The sequence below is a fragment of the Nomascus leucogenys genome, chromosome 2 (assembly GCF_006542625.1).
Source record: "Nomascus leucogenys isolate Asia chromosome 2, Asia_NLE_v1, whole genome shotgun sequence".
NCBI lineage: Eukaryota > Metazoa > Chordata > Mammalia > Primates > Hylobatidae > Nomascus > Nomascus leucogenys.
The window spans coordinates 71,446,501-71,464,279 of record NC_044382.1 but is presented as its reverse complement, the minus strand read 5'-3'; positions in this window follow the sequence as shown (position 1 = coordinate 71,464,279).

The window sequence follows — 17,779 nt, the reverse complement described above, 5'->3', positions numbered from 1 at the left end:
AGAACTTTCTCATCTTGCAAACTGAAATCCTGAGCCCATTAAACAACTTTCCATTTCCCAATCCCTCCAGTCCCTGGAAACCACTATAATACTTTCAGTACCTTTGAATTTGACTAGTCTACATACCTCATATAAGTGGAATCATATGATAGTTGCTTTTTTGTGACTGACTTATTTCATTTAGCATAATGCCCTCAAGGTTCAGTCATGTTGAGCATGTGTCAGAATTTTTTCACTTTTTAAGGCTGAATAATATTCTATTACATGTTTATGTCATATTTTATTTGTCTATTCATTTATTGATGAATTGGGTTGTTTCTAATTCTTGGCTGCTATGTAAATAATGCTGCTATGAACATGGCTGCACAAATATATTTTTGAAAACTTGCTTTTAATTTTTTTGGATATATACTCAGAAGTAGAATTGCTGAATATATGGTAATTCCATTTTTAATTATTTGAAGAACCTCCATTCTGTTTTCCTAAGCAGCTGCACTATATTACATTTCTACCAGCAATGAACATGTTTCCAATTTCTAGATATCTTTACTAACACTTGTTATTTTCAGTGTGGTTTTTAAAAATCTTTTTGGAGTAGCCACTTCGTGGAACTAGAAAAAGCAATCTTAAAATTCACATGGAACCAAAAAGACCCCACATAACCAAAGCAAGACCAGCAAAAACAAAAACAAAAACCCCCCAAAACAAAACCAAGTCTGGAGGCACCACATTACCCGACTTCAAACCACACTACAAGGCTGTAGTTACCCAAACAGCATGGTACTGTATCAAAATAGGCACATAGACCAATGGAACAGAATAGAGAACCCAGAAATAAGGCCAAATACATACAGCCAACTGATCTCTGACAAAGCAAACAAAAACATAAAGTGGGGAAAAATCCTATTTAACAAATGGTGCTGGGATAACTGGCAAGTCACATGTAGAAGAATGAAACTGGATCCTCATCTCTTACCTTATATAAAAATCAACTCAAGATGGATCAAAGACTTAAATCTAAGATGTGAAACCATAAAAGTCCTAGAAGATAACATCAGTAAAGCTCTTCTAGACATTGGCTTTGGCAAAGAGTTTATGACCAACAACCCAAAAGCAAATACAACAAAAACAAAAATAAATAAATGGGACCTAATTAAACTAAAAAGCTTTTGCACAGGAAAAAAAATCAGGAGAATAAACAGACAATCCACAGAATGGCAGAAAACGTTTACAAACTATGCATCCAATAAAGGACTAGTATCCAGAATCTACAAAGAACTCAAACAAATCAGCAAGAAAAAACAAATAATCCTATCAAAAGTGGGCAAAGGACATGAATAGACAGTTCTCAAAATAAAATATATAAATGGTCAACAAACATACAAAAAAATCTCAACATCACTAGTTACCAGGAAAATGCAAATTAAAACCACAATGTGATAACACCTTACTCCTGCAAGAATGGTCATAATCAAAACATAAAAAAAAGTAGTTGTTGGTGTGGATGTGGTGAAAAGAGAACACTTTTCCACTGTTGGAGGAATGTAAACTAGGACAACCACTATGAAAAACAGTGTGGAGATTTCTTAAAAAACTAAATGTAGAACTACCATTTGACCAAGCAATCCCACTGCTAGATATCCACCCAGAGGAAAATAAGTCATTACATGAAAAAAAAACCACTTGTTTATAGCAGCATAATTTGCACATGCACACATATGTTTATAGCAGCAGAATCTGGAATTGTGAAAATATGGAACCAGCCTAAAATGCCTATTGACTACTGAGTGAATAAAGAAAATGTGGTATATATACACCATGGAATACTACTCAGCCATAAAAAGGAATGAAATAATGGCATTTACAGCAACCTGGATAGGATTGGAGATCATTATTCTAAGTGAAGTAACTCAGGAACAGAAAACCAAATGTTCTCACTTATAAGTGGGAGCTAAGCTATGAGGATGCAAAGGCATAAGAATGATATAATGGACTTTGGGGACATGGGGGAAGAGGTGGAGAGGGGTGAGGGATAAAAGAGTACCCATTCGGTACAGTGTACAATGCTCAGGTGATGGTACACCAAAAATCTCAGTAATTACCACTAAATAACTTATTCATGTAGCCAAAAACCACCTGTTCCTGAAAAACAATTGAGAAAAAAAACCTCAAAAAAAAAAAGAGTAGCCATCTGAGGGTATGTGGTGATATTTCATTGTGATTTTGATTTGCATTTCTCTAATGATTAGTGATATTGAACACCTTCTCATATGCTTGTTGGCCATTCATGTATCTTGTTTGGAGAAATGTCTATTTAAGTTGTTTGCCTATTTTTAAATCAGGCTACTTTTTTTCTTGTTGTTGTTGAGTTGTAGAAGTTCTTTATATACTCTGAATTTTTAAAATAATTTTTATTTATTTTTACCTTTTTTCTTTTAACAGTCTCAAGAAAACTAAATTCTGAATATTAACCTCACATTGCATGCATAACGTGAAAATGTTTTTCACATTCCAGAGGTTGCCTGTTTACTATGTTGATTGTATACTTTGATGCAGAGTCTTTCATTTTGATGTAGTACAATTTGTCTATTTTTGTTTTTGTTGCCTTTGTTCCTTGAGCTTTTGGTGTCATACCCAAGAAATTATTGCCAGATCCACTGCCGTGGAGCATTTCCCCTGTGTTTTCTTTTAAGAATTTTATAGTTTTATGTCCTATATTCAGGTCTTGGATGCCTCTTTTTTTCTTTTTGAGACCGAGTCTTGCTATGTTACCCATGCTAGAGTACAGTTGATATTCACAGGTGTGATCATGGTGCACTGTAGCCTTGAACTCTTGAGGGCTCAAGCAATCCACCCACCTAAGCCTCCTGAGTATCTGAGACTACAGGGATGCACCACTGTACCTGGTTTCATTTTTTAACCTCAAATTTTTGTTTTCATTTCACACCAAGAATTTTTTGTTCAACAAGTATATGGGTGAAGACTAAGAGTGAAAGTAAAATGGAGATATTTTAAAATAAACTTATCAAGACCATCACTGAAAAGTAACACTAAAGGGTAACCTTAAGAACAAAAAAATAAAAGCTACATGGAAGTAGCATAATAAAAAAAATTCGTTAACAAAAATGTTGGCAGACAGAGGGGTAAATATAAACAAAAACTAGGTAAAAACAAAGTGTACATAAAATACCAGATGACAATAACATGTAAGAAAGAAGAGGTTGGTGAATGTAGTTAACATGTCTGAAACCCTAGTATCATTTGGAAGAAGGTAGAGGTACTCATTAATCTTACATTTTGTTAAGTCAGATATGCATGTGTATTAGGCAGGGTTCTACATAGAAACAGAAGCAATAGGATACACATTTTATGAGACTTGACTCACATAATTAAGGAAGGGAAAGAGTCCCACAATCTGCCATCTGTAAGCTGGAGAGCTAGGAAATCTAGTGGGATAATTCAGTCTGAGTCTGAAGGGCCGGGAACCAAGGAGCTAATGTCTGAGAAGAAGAAGGATGTCCTGGCTCAAACTGACAGCAACTTTGCCCTTTCTATCCATGCTTTCAATGGCTTGGATGATTGGATTATGAGTGTTCTATCCATGCTCCCAGTGGATCGGATTATGAGTGAAATATTTAATCGGGGTGATGATTCAAATAATAATCTCTTCCAAAAACAATCTGAGAGACACATGGAGAAATAATGTTTTACCAGCTTTAAAAGCATTCCTTAGCCCAGAAAGTTGACACATAAAATTAACCATCACAGCATGTTAAAAGTTAAGAGAAAACACAAAAATAATAGAAATAGAATATTAGGGAGCCAGTTCCAAGATGGCCAATTAAGAACAGCTCTGGTCTGCAGCTCCCAGCGTGATCGACAAAGAAGACAGGTGATTTTTGCATTTCCAACTGAGGTGCCTGGTTCATCTCATTGGGACTGGTTGGACAGTGGGTGCAGCCCAGAGAGGGTGAGCCAAAGAAGGGCAGGGCATCACCTCACCCAAGAAGCACAAGGCGTTGGGGGATTTCCCTTTCCTAGCCAAGGGAAGCCATGACAAACAGTAGCTGGAAAATCGGGGGTCAGGGACCAACTTGAGGAGGTGGTCTGTCACTGCCACCCAAATACTACAATTTTCCAATGGTCTTACAAATGGCACACCAGGAGATTATATCCTGTGCCTGACTCAGTGGGTTCCACACCCACAAAGCCTTGCTCACTGCTAGTGCAGCAGCCCAAGATCAAGCTGCGAGGTGGCAGCCTTGCTGGGGAGGGGCCTCTGCCATTGCTGAGGCTTGAGTAGGTAAACAAAGTGGCCAGGAAGCTCAAACTGGGTGGAGCCCACCGCAGCTCAATGAGGCCTGCCTGCCTCTGTAGACTCCACCCCTGGGGGCAGGGCAGAGATGAACAAAAGGCAGCAGAAACCTCTGCAGACTTAAACATCCCTGTCTGACAGCTCTGAAGAGAGCAGTGGTTCTCCCAGCATGGTGTTTGAGCTGTGAGAATGGACAGACACCCTCCTCAAGTTGGTCCCTGACCCCCATGTAGCCTAACTGGGAGACACCTCCCAGTAGGGGGTTAATGACACCTCATACAGCTGGGTGCCACTCTGAGATGAAGCTTCCAGAGGAAGGAACAGGCAGCAATATTTGCTGTTCTGCAATATTTGCTGTTCTGCAGCTTCTGCTGGTGATACCCAGGGAAACAGCGTCTGGAGTGGACCTCCAGTAAACTCCAACAGACCTGCAGCTGAGGGATCTGACAGTTAGAAGGAAAACTAACAAACAGAAAGGAATAGCATCAACATCAACAAAAAGGACATCTACACCAAAATCCCATCTGTAGGTCACCAAAATCAAAGAAGAAAACTAGAAAAAACAACAAAGATGGGAAGAAACCAGAGCAGAAAAGCTGAAAATTCCAAAAAACAGAGCACTTCTTCTCCTCTAAAGGACTGCAGTTCCTCGCCAACAAGGGAACAAGACTAGACAGAGAATGACTTTGACAAGTTGACAGAATTAGGCTTCAGAAGGTCGGTAATAACAAACTTCTCCAAGCTAAAGGAGGATGTTTGAACCCATTGCAAGGAAGCTAAAAACCTTGAAAAAAGGTTAGACAAATGGCTAACTAGAATAAATAGTGTAGAGAAGACCTTAAATGACCTGATGGAGCTGAAAACCATGGCACAAGAACTTCGTGATGCATGCACAAGCTTCAATAGCTGATTCAATCAAGTGGAAGAAAGGATATCAGTGATTGAAGATCAAATTAATGAAATAAAGCAAGAAGACAAGATTAGAGAAAAAAGAGTGAAAAGAAACTAACAAAGCCTCCAAGAAATATGGGACTACATGAAAGGACCAAATCTATGTTTGATCGGTGTACCTGAAAGTGATGGGGAGAATGGAACCAAGTTGGAAAACACTCTGCAGGATATTATCCAGGAGAACTTCCCCAACCTAGCAAGGCAGGCCAACATTCAAATTCAGGAAATACAGAGAACACCACAAAGATACTCCTCAAGAAGAGCAACTCCAAGACACATAATTGTCAGATTCACCAAAGTTGAAATGAAGGAAAAAATGTTAAGGGCAGCCAGAGAGAAAGGTCAGGTTACCCACAAGGGAAACCCATCAGACTAACAGTGGATCTCTCAGCAGAAACTCTACAAGCCAGAAGAGAGTGGGGGCCAATATTCAACATTCTTAAAGAAAGAATTTTCAACCCAGAATTTCATATCCAGCCAAACTAAGCTTCATAAGTGAAGGAGAAATAAAGTACTTTACAGACAAGCAAATGCTGAGAGATTTTGTCACCACCAGGCCTGTCCTAAAAGAGCTCCTGAAGGAAGCACTAAACATGGAAAGGAACAACTGGTACCAGCCACTGCAAAAACATACCCGATTGTAAAGACCATTGAGGCTGAGAAGAAACTGCATCAACTAATGGGCAAAATAACCGGCTAACATCATAATGACAGGATCAAATTCACACACCACAATATTAACCTTAAATGGGCTAAATGCCCCAATTAAAAGACACAGACTGGCAAATTGGATAAAGATTCAAGACCCGTCAGTGTGCTGTATTCAGGAGACCCATCTCACATGCAGAGACACATATAGGCTCAAAATAAAGGGATGGAGGAAGATCTACCAAGCAAAGGGAAAGCAAAAGAAAGCAGGGGTTGCAATCCTATTCTCCAATAAAACAGATTTTAAACCAACAAAGTTCAAAAGAGACAAAGAAGGCCATTACATAATGGTAAAGGGATCAATTCCACAAGAAGAGCTAACTATCCTAAATATATATGCACCCAATACAGGAGCACCCAGATTAATAAAGCAAGTCCTGAGTGATCTACCAAGAGACTTAGACTCCCATACAGTAATAATGGGAGACTTTTAACAACCCACTGTCAATATTAGACAGATCACTGAGACAGAAGGTTAACAAGGATTTCCAGGATTTGAACTCAGCTCTGCACCAAGCTGACCTAATAGACATCTACAGAACTCTCCACCCCAAATCAACAGAATAGACATTCTTCTCAGCACCACATTGCACTTATTCCAAAATTGATCACATAGTTGGAAGTAAAGCACTCCTCAGCAAATATAAAAGAACAGAAATCACAACAAACTGTGTCTCAGACCACAGTGCAATCAAATTAGAAAACAGGACTTGGAAACTCACTCAAAACCACACTACTACATGGAAACTGAACAACCTGCTCCTGAATGACTACTGGGTAAATAATGAAATGAAGGCAGCAATAAAGATGTTCTTTGAAACCAATGAGAACAAAAACACAACATACCAGAATCTCTGGGACACATTTAAAGTGTGTAGAGGGAAATTTATAGTTCTAAATGCCCACAAGAGAAAGCAGGAAAGACCTAAAGTCAACAGCCTAAAATCACAATAAAAAGAACTAGAGAAGCAAGAGCAAACAAATTCAAAAGCTAGCAGAAGGCAAGAAATAACTAAGATCAGAGCAGAACTGAAGGAGATAGAGATACAAAAAACCTTTCAAAAAAATCAAAGAATCCAGGTGCTGGTTTTCTTTTAAAGATCAACAAAAACTGATAGACCGTTAGCAAGACTAATAAAGAAGAAAAGAGAGAAGAATCAAACAGATGCAATAAAAAGTGATAAAGGGGATATCACCACCGATCCCACAGAAATACAAACTATCATCAGAGAATACTATAAACACCTCTATGCAAATAAACTAGAAAATCTAGAAGAAATGGATAAATTCCTGGACCATACACCCTCTCAAGACAAAACCAGGAAGAAGTTTAATCTCTGAATACACCAGTAACAGGTTCTGAAACTGAAGCAATAATTAATAGCCTACCAACCAAAAAAAAGTCCAGGACCAGATGGATTCATAGCCAAATTCTATCAGAGGTACAAAGAGGCACTGGTACCATTCCTTCTGAAACTATTCCAATGAATAGAAAAAGAGGGAATCCTCCCTAACTCATTTTATGAGGCCAGTGTCATCCTCATACCAAAGCCTGGCAGAGACACAACAAAAAAAGAGAATTTTAGACCAATATCCCTGATGAACTTCGATGCAAAAATCCTCAATAAAATACTGGCAAACCAAATCCAGCAACACATTGAAAAACTTATCCATCATGACAAAGTTGGCTTCATCCCTGGGATGCAAGGTTGGTTCAACATACTCAAATCAATAAACGTAATGCATCACATAAACAGAACCAAAGACAAAAACCACATGATTATCTCAGTAGATGCAGAAAAGGCCATTGACAAAATTCAACAGCCCTTCAAGCTAAAAACTCTCAATAAACTAGATATTGATGGGATGTATCTCAAAATAATAAGAGCCGATATCATACTGAATGGGCAAAAACTGGAAGTGTTCCCTTTGAAAACTGGCACAAGACAGGGATGCCCTCTCTCACCACTCCTATTCAACATAGTGTTGGAAGTTCTGGCCAGGGCAATCAGGCAAGAGAAAGAAATAAAGGGTATTCAATTAGGAAATGAGGAAGTCAAATTGTCCTTGTTTGCAGATAACATGATTGTATATTTAGAAAACCCTGTCGTCTCAACCCAAAATCTCCTTAAGCTGATAAGCAACTTCAGCAAAGTCTCAGGATACAAAATCAATGTGCAAAAATCACAAGCATTCTTATACACTAATAACAGACAAACAGAGAGCCAAATCATGAGTGAACTCTCATTCACAATGGCTTCAAAGAGAATAAAATACCTAGGAATCCAACTTACAAGGGATGAGAAGGACCTCTTCAAGGACTACAAACCACTGCTCAATGAAATAAAAGAGGATACAAACAAATGGAAGAACATTCCATGCTCATGGATAGGAAGAATCAAAATTGTGAAAACAGCCATACTGCCCAAGGTAATTTATAGATTCAATGCCATCCCCATCGAGCTACCAATGACTTTCTTCACAGAATTGGAAAAAACTGCTTTAAAGTTCATATGGAACCAAAAAAGAGCCTGCATTGCCAAAACAATCCTAAGCAAAAAGAACAAAGCTGGAAGCATCACACTACCTGATTTCAAACTATACTACAAGGCTATAGTAACCAAAACAGCATGGTAGTGGTACCAAAGCAGAGATATAGACCAATGGAACAGAACAGAGGCCTAAGGAATAATACTACACATCTGTAACCATCTGATCTTTGACAAACCTGACAAAAACAAGAAATGGGGAAAGGATTCCCTATTTAATAAATGGTGCTGGGAAAACTGGCCAGCCATACGTAGAAAGCTGAAACTGGATCCCTTCCTTACATCTTAAACAAAAATTAATTCAAGATGGATTAAAGACTTAAATGTTAGACCTAAAACCATAAAAACCCTAGAAGAAAACCTAGGCAATACCATTCAGGACATAGGCATGGGCAAGGACTTCATGACTAAAACAAAAACAATGGCAACAAAAGCCAAAATAGAGAAATGGGACCTAATTAAACTAAAGAGCTTCTGCACAGCAAAAGAAACTACCATCAGAGTGTACAGGCAACCTACAGAATGGGAGAAAATTTTTGCAATCTACCCATCTGAGAAAGGGCTAATATCCAGAATCTACAAAGAACTTAAACAAATTTACAAGAAAAAATCAAACAACCCCATCAAAAAGTGGGCAAATAATATGAAGACAGTTCTCAAAAGAAGACATTTATGCAGCTGACAGACACATGAAAAAATGCTCATCATCACTGGCCATCAGAGAAATTCAAATCAAAACCACAGTGAGATACCGTCTCACGCCAGTTAGAATGATGATCATTAAAAAGTCAGGAAACAACAGGTGCTGGAGAAGATGTGGAGAAATAGGAACACTTTTACACTGTTGGTAGGAGTGTAAACTAGTTCAGCCATTGTGGAAGATAGTGTGGTGATTCCTCAAGGATGTAGAACTAGAAATACCGTTAGACCCAGTGATCTCATTACTGGGTATATACCCAAAGGATTATAAATCATGCTGCTATAAAGACACATGCACATGTATGTTTATTGTGGCCCTATTCACAATAGCAAAGACTTGGAACCAACCCAAATGTCCAACAATGATAGACTGGATTAAGAAAATGTGGCACATATACCCCATGGAATACTATGCAGCCATAAAAAGGATGAGTTCATGTCCTTTGTAGGGACATGGATGAAGCTGGAAATCATCATTCAAAGCAAACTATCTCAAGGGAAGGAAACCAAACACCACATGTTCTCACTCATAGTGGGGGAGTGAACAATGAGAACACTTGGACACAGGGTGGGGAACATCACACACTGGGGCCTGTTGTGGGGTGGGGGGATGGGGGAGGGATAGCATTAGGAGAGTTACCTAATGTTAATGGGGGCAGAAAACCAATATGGCACATGTATACATATGTAACAAACCTGCATATTGTGCACATGTACCCTAGAACTTAAGGTATAATAATAAAAAAGAAATAGAATATTAATGTCCAATAGAATGCTAATAGAGTTCAAATTTTTAAATTAGGCTAGAAAAAGGAAGAAAGAAAACTCAGGTAATTCCACTGAAAATGTGCAGGTAGAAAACAATAAGGAATAATTATAGTAAATAGGAACTAAAGATAAAATAGCATCTATAAATGGAAATACACTGGTAATTATAATAATGGTAAATAAACCTTTACCAGTTAAAAAAGACAGATACATGTTGGAGTAGGAAACTCAGAAAATCAGACTAGAATTATCAAAAGCAAAGGAAATGTACGTATTGGTATATTCACATAATAGACAAATATTATCTAAAAGTAACCAGCATAGTAATATTAATATCAAACTAAATATATAGGCGATAATATAAATAGCATTGTTAAACAGGCACTTATCAGAAGAAGACACATACGTGGCCAAAAAACACATGAAAAAATGCTCAACATCACTTATTATTAGAGAAATGCAAATCAAAACCACAGTGAGATGTCATCTCATACCCGTCAGAATGACTATTAAAATGTCAAAAAATAATAAATGCTGGTGAGGTTGTGGAGAAAAGGAAACGCTTATACACTGCTGGTGGAAAGGTAAATTAATTCAGTCACTGTGGAAAATAGTTTTTGGCGGTTTCTCAAAGAACGCAAAGCAGAACTAGCATTTGACCCAGCAAATCCATTATAGTGTATATACCCAAAGGAATATAAATCGTTCTACCATAAAGACACATATATATGTGTATGTTCGTTGCAGCACAATAGCAAAGACATGGAATTGACCTAAATGCCCTATGATGGTAGAATGGATAAAGGAAATGTGGCACATACACACCAGAGAATACTATGCAGCAATAAAAGAGAATGAAATCGTGTCCTTTGCAGCAACATAGATGGAGCTAGAGGTTATTATCCTAAGTAAACTACCATAGGAACAGAAAACCAAATATCACACGTTCTCACTTTAAGTGGGAGCTAAACGTCGAGTACGTATGAACACAAAAAATGGAACAATAGACATCAGAGCCTACTTGAGGATGGAGGCCGGAAGGAAAGTAAGGATTGAAAAACTACCTATCAGGCTCTGTGCTTATTAACCGAGTGATAAAACAATCTGTACACCAAACCCCTGTGACATCCAGTTTACCTATATAACAAATCTGCACATGTACTCTTGAACCTAAAATAAAAATTAAAGGATAAAGAGTTTTATGATATAATTGAAGGAGTATTTTCCTTGCATATGCCTTATGCTTACATAAGCCTAACGATATAGCCTTCCAGACAAAGCAAAAACAAAAGAAAAAGGAATTACAGAAAAAAGTTGACAAATCCACAATAAATATAGAATGTTTTAATGCATTACTGTCATTAATTGGTTTTTCGATTAAGCCATGAAAAATTTAAACAACACAATTGCCTTCATTTGCTATTATGATTGAGGATATAATAGGTCTATAAGGAACATTGGACCTTTTGCAACAGTTCTAGAATATTCATTCTTTTCAAATACACCTCAAACAGTTACAAAACTTGACCAAGTACTAGGTTACAAAGCAAGCCTCAAAATATACCGAACAACCAATGTTACACAAACCACATTCTCTGACCAGCTGCACTGCACTATTTTCTAGAGCAGTTTTAGGTTTACAGCAGTATTATAGCAATATCTGCTATAAATTTGAATTACATTTATTTTCAAGACACCAAAATAAGAAAGCAAACAAGAATATTTTGCATTATGTCAAAATAAGATTAATATTAGAATGTATATTTTATTATATTTTATCTTATTTGTTTTTTCTTCAAGAAAGGGTCTCACTGTTGCCTAAGCTGGAGTGCAGTGACATGATTATGGCTCACTGCAGCCTCAATCTCCTGGGCTCAAGCAATCCTCCCACCTCAGCCTCCCAAGAAGCTGGGACCACAGGTGCATACCACATTGCCTGGCTAATTTTTTGTATTTTTTGTGAAGATGGGGTTTTACCATGTTGCCCAGGCTGGTCTTGAACTCGTGAGCACAAGCAATCTGCTGGCCTCGGCCTCCCAAAGTACTGGGATTAGAGGTATGAGCCACCATGCTGAGCCTGAAATATTTTATTAAAGACTTAAAGTTACTAAGAGGTGAACAAAATTATTTTTAGGACAGTTTTTAAAAAATACAGCTTTTTTTCTTCTTATAAAACAGATTTTGAGGTTCAGTCAATATTCACTGTGGAAAGGAAGACTACCACTGGGTCTCCCTTTATGGTGAGTTTTATATTTTTATATTGTTAGTTAGCATCATTTTGTGTCAACTTGAAGAACTCCTTTTAGCATTTCTTACAAGGCAGGTCTAACGATGATGAACTTCCACAGCTTTTATATTTCTGGGAAAGTCTTTATTTCTCTTCTTTCTGCAGGAGTGCTTTGTTAGGTATAATGTTCTTGGTTGGCAATTTTTTTTTCTTTTAGAACTTTGAATATATCATCCTACTCTCCTGGCATGCAAGGTTTCTGTTGAGAAATCTGCTGATATTCATAGGAAGTTTCCTTTGTATGTGGCAAGTCACTCTTATCTAGCTACTTTCTATTTATTTTTGTTTTTTTACTTTTTATTTAGTTATTTTTTTTGAGATGGAGTCTCACTCTGTCACCCAGGTTGGAGTGCAGTGGTATGATCTTGGCTCACTGCAAGCTCCACCTCCCAGGTTCACACTATTCTCCTGCCTCAGCCTCCCGAGTGGCTGGGACTACAGGCACCCGCCACCTTGCCTGGCTAATTTTTTTTTGTATTTTTAGTAGAGATGGGGTTTCACAGTGTTAGCCAGGATGGTCTCGATCTCCTGACCTTGTGATCTGCCTGCCTTGGCCTCCCAAAGTGCTGGGATTACAAGTATGACCCACTGCACCTGGCTTATTATTATTATTATTTTGAGATGGAGTCTCACTATGTCACCCAGACTGGAGTGCAGTGACATGATCTTGGCTCACTGCAACCTCCACCTCCAAGGTTCAAGCAATTCTCTTGCCTCAGCCTTCCAAATAGCTGGGATTACACACACTTGCCACCATGCCCAGCTGATTTTTGTATTTTTAATAAAGATGGGATCTCACCATGTTGACCAGGCTGGTCTGGAACTCCTGACCTTCAGTGATCCATCCATCTCAGCCTCCTAAAGTGTTGGGATTACAGGCATGAACCACTGCACCGGTCCTATCTAGCTACTTTCAAAGTTCTCTCTTTGTATTTAACTTTTGAGAATTTGATTATGATATGTCTCAATAAAGATCTGCTTATATTTAATATTTGTGATTCTTTGGTCTTTATGGACCTGGATATTCATTTCCCTCTCCAAATTTGGGAAATTTTCCATTATTATTTCTTATGTGAGCTTTCTTTTCCTTTCTCTTTTTCTGCTCCTTTTGGGACTCCCATAGTATGAATATTAGCTTGCTTTTTGGGGTCCTATGAGTTCCACAGGAATTCTTTACTCTTTTTCATTCTTTTTCTGTTTGTTTGTTTCTCTGGTTATTTTCAAATGATCTATTTTCAAGCTCACTGATTCTTTATTCTACTTAATTGAGTCCGTTGAAACTCTCTATTGAATTTTGCATTTTAGCCATTGTATTCTCAGCTCTAGGATTTTTATTTGGTCCTTGTATTAGTCTGTTTTCATGTTGCTGATAAAGACATACCTGAGACTGAGTAATTCATAAAAAAAAGTTTAATGGACTCAAGTTTCCATGTGGCTGGGGAGTCCTCACAATCATGGCAGAAGGGGAGAGGCATGTCTTACATGGTGGCAGACAAGAGAAAAATGAGAACTAAGTGAAAGGGGTTTCCCTTTATAAAACCATCAGATCTCACGAGACTTATTCACTACAACGAGAACTGTATGAAGGAAACTGCCACCATGATTCAGTTATCTTCCACTAGGTCCCTCCCACAACACATAGGAATTATGGGAGCTACAATTTGAGATTTGGGTGGGGACAGAGCCAAACCATATCAGTTCTTTTTTATGGTTTTGATATAGTTTGAATATGTGTTCAATCTAAATCTCATGATGAAATGTAATTCCCAGTGTTGGAGGTGGGGCCTGGTAGGAGGTGTTTGAATCATGAAAGCAGCTTTCTCATAAATGATTTAGCATCATCTCCTTGGTGATATCATCACAATAGTGAGTTATGGTGAAATCTGGTTGTTTACAAGTGTGTGGCATCTACTCCTTCCACCTGCTCCTGTTTTCACCTTTCACTATATGATGTGCCTGCTCCTGCTTTGCCTTATGCCATGAGGGAAAGTTTCCTGAGGCCTCCCTCTAGGGAGATGCTGAGCAGATGCCAGTGCCATGTTTCCTGTAGAGCCTGCAGAACTGTAAGCCAATTAAACCTATTTTCTTTTCTTTCTTTTCTTTTTTTTTTTTTGAGATGGAGTTTCGCTTTTGTTGCCCAGGCTGGAGTGCAATGGTGCAATCTTGACGCACTGCAACCTCTGCCTCCCGGGTTCAAGCAATTCTCCAGCCTCAGCCTTCCAAGTAGCTGGGATTACAAGCATGCATCACCATGACTGGCTAATTTTTGTACTTTTAGTAGAGATGGGGTTTCACCATGTTGGTCAGGCTGGTCTCGAACTCCTGACCTCCAGTGATCCTCCCACCTCGGCCTCCCAAAATGTTGGGATTACAGGCGTGAGCCACTGCACCTGGCCAACCTATTTTCTTTATTAATTACCCAGCTTCAGGTACTTCTTTTTAGCAAGAATGGTCTAACACAGGTTTCTATCTCTTTGTGGAACTTTTCCTTTTGCTCGCATATTGTTTTCTTGATTTCATTTAGTTGTTCTCCTGTAGCTCACTGAACTTCTTTGAGACAATGATTTTGAATTCTGTGTCAGGAAATTCATGGATCTCCATTTCTTTAGTGTCAGTTACTTTTTATTTATTTGATGGTGTCATATTTGCCTGATTATTTGTGATCTTTGTGGCCTTGCATTGGTGTCTGCACATTTGAAGGAATAGGCACCCTTTCTACTATTTATAGACTGGCTTTGGCAGGAAGAGCCCTTTACTAGTCAGCCCATCTAGAGATTCAGAGCAAGCCATCTGGATGGATCCATGGACAGACTTGCTTCTGGAGTTCTTGGGTGGGCTGGAGTGGTGCCTGGGTCAACAGGTGAAAGTGCATATTGCCTGGGTACCAAGGGACTGGCCTGGTGCTTGGCCCATGGGAGCCATTCTGGAGCCTGTGTCCATGGAAGCTAAACCTGGAGCTTAGGACTGTGGGGGCAGGCCTAGAGTCCATGTCCAGGGGTGTCAGCTTGAATCCTGGGTTCATGGGGGCCAAGGTGGTGCCAGGATGACCCTTGAGCCTGAGTCTATAGGGGTCAGAGTGATGCTGGGGTCCACTGGGGCAAATCTTGTTCTGAGATCTGTGGGAGTTGGCCTGGATCCTGTGGCCATGGGGATAGACCTGCAACCTGGGGTTATGGGCGCTGGGATGGCACTAGAGTTCACTGGGGTAGGCTTAGTGTTGGGGTGTGTGGGAAAGTTGGGTGCCCATTTCACTCTCCTTCTCCTATGTGGAGGGTGTCTCTCCATATGTACTGTTCAGGCTGGCAGGGAGAGGTGATGTGGGCAATGTGAAACTGTCTTTCCTACCATCTTCAATGTGTCATTTCTTATTTCTGTCCTCCACCCAAGTGCTGCAATCTCTCACCTGGATTCCTTAGCCCTTGTAAAGGTATTTTCATGTGTGGATAGTTGTTCCAATTTGTGTTCCTGCAAAAGCATGAGTACTGGAAATTTGTATTCTAGACTCTCGTTGACATCATCCCATTTATAGTAAGTTTAAAGCTATGCACAATAATACTCTATGTTGGTTAGAGTTTCGTACCTACATAGTAAGGTACAATACACATTTGCATGATAACCTTTAAACTTTTTCTTTTTGAGACAGAGTCTTGCCCTGTTGCCTAGGCTGGAGCACAGTGGTATGATCTCAGCTCACTGCAATCTCTGCCTCCTGGATTCAAGCACCTCGGCCTCCCAAGAAGCTGGGATTACAGGCACGGTCCACCATACCTGGCTAATTTTTGTATTTTTAGTAGAGATGGGGTTTCACCATGTTGGCCAAGGTGGTCTTGAACTACTGGCCTCAAGAAATCCACCTGCCTCAGCCTCCTAAAGTGCTGGGATTACAGGTGTGAGCCAGTTCACCTGGCTAGATAGTGGTTATTTCTGATAGAAAGGAAGACAAGGGAAATAAAAGTTGTCTCCATTGCATCTTATTTCTTTAGCTAGGTACATCGTGTTTATTAAACTATTTTTTTATTCATTTCAAAGCATGAGGTAATTAATTATTACTACCCAAATAAAAGGTAAATATTGAGTGAATTTTATTTATTCAGAAAAGAATCTATAGAACACACAGCAAGCCCAATAAGTCAAAGGAAATAATAGTAGAAACAAGAACAAAAATTAAGAGAATTACATAAAATGAAAGGCTAGGTTTTTAAGAAGCTTAATAAAACAGACAACTGGCAAACTTGATCAAGATAAAAATGGAGTAGATATAAATAAAAAGTATTATACCTGAAGAAGGTAATGACTACTGATCCAGTAGAGATGAAAAAACCATAAGAGAACACTATGAACAACTTTATGCCAATGCATCTGAAAACACACAAAAAAATTGACTGTTTTTAGAAATGGACTCAAGGTAAAATAGAAAACTTTAATAGACTTATAACCATTAGAGAAGAGAGAAGTATAAAATCTATAATTCAACATTTTTCTAGGTTAGTTGGATTTATAGGCGTGTTTTGTCACATTTTAAGAAACATGTGATCCCTGACTGGGTGCAGTGGCTCACACCTGTAATGCCAACCCTTTGGGAGCTTAGGCAGGCGGATCACTTGAGGTCAGGAGTTTGAGATGAGCCTATCCAACATGGTGAAATCCCATTGCTACTAAAAGTACAAAAAATTAGCTGGCATGGTGGTGTGCGCCTGTAGTCCCAGCTAGGCTGAGGCACAAGAATTGCTTGAACCCGGGAGGCAGAGGTTGCAGTGATCCAAGATCACACCACTGCACTCTAGCCTTGGTGACAGCTATGTCTCAAAACAAACAACAAACAAAACCACCAGAAAAAATCTGAGCCCAATCGTGTATAAATAATCCAATATAATAATAAGGATAAAAACCTGTCTACATTTTTTATATCCTTGAAACATTCCTGAATAGAATTTTAAAAGCTATAGGCTTTTAATAGCTAAAAGATAACTGCAAATTATGTTCTTTATGTTTATTTAGACATTCTAAATAACCTGTTAGCAAAGCAATGTGGATCAAGCAATAAGTAAATAAAATAATGCATCATGACTAAGTAGACTTTATTTCAGGAATATAAGGAAGATTTGACACTAGAAAGCCTTTAGTTTAATTTATCACATTGACAGAGAAAAAGAGAAAAGTATAATAATCACCTCAATAGGTAGAGAAAAAGCATTTAATAAAAATTCAATACACATTGCTATGGACTGAATTGTGTCCCTCTAAAATTAGTATTTTTGAGCCCTAACACCCAATATGATGATTATTGGTCACAGAGTCTTTGGGAGGTAAATATGGTTGATTAGATCATGAGGATGGGGACTTTATGATGGGATTAGTGACCCTCCAAAAGGAAGAATGCTTTTTCTCCCTTTCTCTCTCTTCCCCGTGAGGATGCATCAAGAAGGCAGCCATCTACTAGCCAGGAGGAGAGACCTCACTAGAAACTGCATCAGCTGGCACTTGATCGGGACTTGTAGCTTT